This window comes from Nycticebus coucang, chromosome X (genome assembly GCF_027406575.1).
Source record: "Nycticebus coucang isolate mNycCou1 chromosome X, mNycCou1.pri, whole genome shotgun sequence".
NCBI classification, from domain to species: Eukaryota; Metazoa; Chordata; class Mammalia; order Primates; family Lorisidae; genus Nycticebus; species Nycticebus coucang.
The window spans coordinates 101,485,261-101,490,578 of NC_069804.1; the positions used below are offsets into that span (position 1 = coordinate 101,485,261).

At 34.8% G+C, this 5,318-nt stretch overlaps 1 pseudogene; it reads right to left on the minus strand.

Moving 5' to 3' along the window:
- Window positions 1-1,173: 1,173 nt before the first annotated feature.
- On the minus strand, window positions 1,174-2,267 carry LOC128577541 (probable ribosome biogenesis protein RLP24; annotated as a pseudogene).
- Window positions 2,268-5,318: the final 3,051 nt, after the last annotated feature.

The following is a 5,318-nucleotide window of genomic DNA, read 5'->3' on the forward strand; positions in this document are numbered from 1 at the left end:
ATACCTAGTAGAGGAATTGCAGGACCAAACAGTAGGTTTACTTTTAGTTCCTTGAGTGTTCTCCAAATTTCTTTCCAAAAAAAAATCGTATTAGCTTTCATTCCCACCAGTAGTGTAGAAGGGTTCCCTTCTCTCCACATCCATGCCAACATCTGTAGTTTTGGGATTTTGTGATGTGGGAGTAATTTTACTGGAGTTAGATGATATTTCAAAGTAGTTTTGATTTGCATTTCTCTGATGATTAAGAATGAGAAGCATTTCTTCAAGTTTTTTTGTAGGCCGTGCACCTGTCTTCATCAGATAAGTTTCTGTTCAAGTCTCTTTCCCACATAGAAATGGGGTTATTTGTTCTTTCCTTATTGATTCATTTGAGTTGTTTGTAGATTCTAATTATCAGACCTTTTTTGGAAGCATAACCTGCAAAAATCTTCTCCCATTCTAAAGGTTCTCTGTTTGACTTACTTACTGTGCTCTTGACTGTGAGGTTTTTTACTTTGATCAGATCCAAGTAGTGTATTTTTGGTGTTGCTTCAATTGCCCAGGGGGTCCTCCTCATAAAATATTCTCCCAAGCCAATTTCTTCAAGTGTTTTCCCTGCACTCTCTTCTAGTATTTTTATAGTTTCATGCCTTAGGTTTAAATCTTTTATCCAGTGAGAATCAATTTTTCTTAATGTGAAAGGTGGGGGTCCAGATTCAGTCTTCTACAGGTTGCCACCCACTTCACCCAGCACCATTTGTTAAATAGGGTGTCTTTCGCCAACTGAATATTTTTGATAGGCTTGTCAAAAATAAAATGATGATAAGTACCTGGGTTCATTATTTGGTTCTCTATTCTGTTCCATATATCTACCTCGCTGTTTTTGTGCCAGTACCATGCTGTTTTTTTTTTTTGTTTGTTTGTTTGTTTTACTTTAAAAATGTTTTATTTTTTGCGCAACTAATAGGCAGGTGTTCTACCCATAAATTCTACTTTCCAATAACAATTAGGAACTTTTATAAAGAAAATAATAGAACAAACTTTAAAAGGCAATGGATTCCTCTCCTTCTAGATCACTGCTGGACTAGAAAAATAAAGCTTATTCTGCCAGGAATCACAAGTTGGAACTGAGTATTCCCTAAGTGGAAATTATACAGTACCATTTCAGGGAAAGATTATTCAGCCTTTATCCCCAACATCCATAACTAGCTTTTTAGAACAGTTAAACCCAGCCAAAATAGTTCAGTCTAGGCTTTATGATATAAGGCTATTATGATCTTGAAAGATGCTAAAAACAGGAAAGACCGATCAAAATAACAGATATTATTAGAAATTAATAGTCACAAATTATTAGTTCCTTGCTGTATCTCCCATCTACAAAAGATTAATAAAGGGATTATTTTACTGTAAAGGAAGTTTTAGTTTCACATATCACTAGTCAGAACTTTTGCCCTTAGTTATTACATAATAGGACCTGTACAGGGCCGTTATCCAAATGGCATGGCCATTGTATGCACACAATTCACTTCTGTCTTTACAAACAGAACTTTCATAATTTACATAAGCACATCTGTAGCGAAGGTTTAACACTGAGATGCAATCAAACATCCATACTATGTGATTTTTTTTTTTTTTGCAGACTGCAATGTAGGGGATATATTTTTAATCTGCTTTAATTTGAGTGACCTTACATAAAAAATAAAATCAATAACGTATAAGCTCTAGTCTCCAAAAAACATTTTCAAATGTACATATAGAAATGGTCACAGACAGTAAGATTTTTAGGCAACATCTTCCATGTCCACATCCTCTTGTAATTGCTGTACCATTTTCTCTTCCAACTTCTTTCCTTTGCCTGCAAGAGGGGCTCGGATAAGATGGATGTTTTGTTTGACTTCCTTGATGTCCTGGACTTTCTGTAGCTCTTAATTTTTCTTCAGTCTGTTCATTATAAATTTAGCTTGGCATTTCTGTTTGATCTCTTCAACTCTCTTCATTGAATCAATAGTTTTATTCCATAGCTCTCTCTGGTATTTGACAGGTTCATTTCTACGTTTCTCAAATTCAAATGAATTATCCACTGTAAGCTCTTTACCAGCTGCTTTCCGGAATGTTCTAGTCCACCTGACCTTGCGAGGATTGCGCTTCTTTTTAAAGTTTTTATGACATTTGGATTTACAAAATCTGAATACCTTGCTATTGTTGCAAACGAACATCATGCCGTGGCCAGGGTAGATTGGCCCCGAACAGAAATAACACTTCTCCATGCGCATGTTGAACTCGCATGGGTCCCCGCAGACCCAAAGCTAAACTCAAGAGCACCATGCTGTTTTGATCACTATTGATTTATAGTATAGTCTGAATTCTGATAACGTGATGCCTCCTGATTTGTTCTTATTTCTGACTAATGTATTTACTAAGCAAGGTTTTTTCTGATTCCATATAAAACTAAGTACTATTTTTTCAAGATCCTTAAAGTATGACAGTGGTGTTTTAATAGGATTGCATTAAATGTGTAGATTACTTTGGATAGTATGGACATTTTAACAATGTTGATTCTTCCCAGCCATGAGCATGGTATGTTTTTAAATTTGGTAACATGTTCAGCTATTTCTTTTCTCAGAGCTTCAGAGTTGCCCTAATTCTTCTCTTTATAGAGTTATTTCACATCCCTTGTTAGGTAAATTCCAAGACATTTCATCTTCTTTGGCACTACTGTAACAGGAATAGTGTCCTTGACTATACTTTCAGCTTGACTATTGTTGGCATATATAAAAGCTACTGAGATGTTAAGTATTGAATTTTTATCCTTAGATGCTGCTGTATTCCTTGATCACTTCTGAGAGTTTTGAAGTTGAGTCCCTGGGATTTTCCAGGTATAGGATCATATCATCAGTGAAGAGTGGGAGTTTGATCTCCTCTGACCCTATTTGTATACCCTTGATCGCCTTCTCTTGCCTGATTGCTATGGGTAAGACTTCCATGACTATGTTGAATAGCAGTGGAGGCAGTGTGCATCCTTACCTTGTTCCTGATCTGAGTGGAAATGTTTTCAATTTTACACCATTCATTGGATGTAGGTTTGCTTTAGATGGTCTCTATCAGTTTAAGAAATGTCCCTTCTATGTGTATTTTTTAAGTGTTATGATCATGAAAGGATGCGGGATATTATCAAAGGCTTTTTCTGCATCAATTGAGAGAATCACATGGTCTATATTTTTTTATTTTATTGATATGATGTATTATATTTATAGATTTGTGTATATTGAACCAACCCTGTAACCCTGGAATAAAACCAATTTGATCATTTGCGTATTTTTTGATGTATAGTTGAATTCTGTTTGCTAAGATCTTATTGAATACTTTTGCATTGATATTGGTCTACAATTTTCTTTTTTTGTTGGATCCTTTCCAGGTTTGGGGATCAGGGTGATATTTGCATCATAGAATGTGTTGGGAAGTAATCCTTCTTTGTCTATGCTTTGGAAAAGGTTGTATAATATAGGTACTAGTTTCTCTCAAAAGGATTGATAGAATTTGGATGTGAAGCCATCTGGTCCTAGACTTTACTTTTATGAAAGATTTTGTATTGTTGATGCTATTTCAGTGATTGGTATAGGTCTATTCAAGGTTTCTAATTCTTTCTTGTTGACCATAAGAAGGTGGCATGTTCCCAGGTATTGGTCCACTTCCTTCAGATTTTCATATTTCTGGAAATAAAGATTTTTGTAGCAATCATTGAGGATTTTTTGAATTTCTGAGGTGTCAGTTGTTATTTCTCCTTTATCATTTATTATAGAGAATATTAGAGATTTTACTTTTCTGTTTCTGGTTAGGTTGTTCAAATGTTTATCAATTTTATTAATCTTTTAAAAAAACAACTTTTTGTTTCACTGATCTTCTGAATGATTCTTTTGTTTTCAATTTCATTTAATTCTGCCCTAATTTTTTTTTTCTTTTCTTCTTCTGGGTTTGAGGTTTGAGGTTTGAAGAAGTTTTCATCTTCTTCTTCCTTTTCCAGTTGCTTGAGATGATCCATTAAGGTGTTGGCTTCCTCTCTTTAGGTTTTCTTGATGAAGGCTTGCACTGCTATAATTTTCCCTCTTAGGACTGCCTTTGCAGTATCCCACAGGTTTTGGTAATTTGTGTCTTCATTATCATTTTGTTCCAAAATTTTGGTAATTTCCTTCTTAATCTTATCTTTGACCCAGCTATCATTCAGCCTAAGATTATTCAGTTTCCATGACATTGTTTGAGTATGAAGATTCCTGTTGCTGTTGAGTTCAAGTTTTATTCCATGGTGGTCCAAGAAAATACAAGGAATAATTTCTATTCTTTTAAATTTTCTGAGGTTATAATTGTATCCTAAGATATGATCTGTTTTGGAGTATGGTCCATGGGCTGATGAGAAAATGTATGTTCAGTTTTATTAGGATGAAATGTTCTGTAGAGGTCTATAAAGTCTATTTGTTCCAGGGTCAGGTTTAAGTCTGATAATGCTTTGTTTAGTTTCTTCTTTGAGGATCTATACAACACTGTCAAAGGGCTGTTAAAATCTCCATCTGTTATGGTGCAGGAATATATCAAGTTGTTCATATACATTAGGGTTTACTTTATAAATTGAAGAGCATTCTGGGAGGGTGCATAAATGTTAATTGTAAAAATCTCTTCCTGTTGGGTGTTTCCTTTGACAGATATGTAGTGACCATCCTTATCTTTCTTTATCTTTGTTGGTTTAAAGATAATTGTATCTGCAACTAAAATTGCAACTCCTGCTTTTTTTCTGGTTTCATTTGCCTATATTATAGAAGTCAAACACTTTATCCTGGGTCTATTTTTATCCTTTAAGGTAAGATGAAATTCTTTTATACAGCAGATATTCAGTCTAAGTTTATGTATCCACTCACGAAGGCTGTGCCTCTTTAGAGGACAATTTAAACCATTCATATGAATTGAGATAATTGATAAGCCTGGCTGTGTTTTGGGTGTCATGATTTTTGGATGTCCAGTGGACATTTTTAATCCTTTCACTACTGTGTAAGTTGTGTTTTGTTCAAAAATTTCTGGGGGAGTTTACTTTGGAGGTAGAGCATTGCACTGGGCATTATGGAGGATGGGACTGAGAATATCCTGGAGAGCTGTTTTAGTTATGGCAAATATCTTCAACATTTGTATACCATTAAAGTATTTGACTTCTCCATCACAGATGAAAGTCAGTTTAGCTGGATCTTGGCCTGGAAGTTGTTTTGTTTTAGGAGATTGAAAGTTGTTGACCATCTTCTGGCTTGAAATGTTTTGGGTGAGATATCTGCAGTCATTCTTGCATTTCTCCCTTTGTA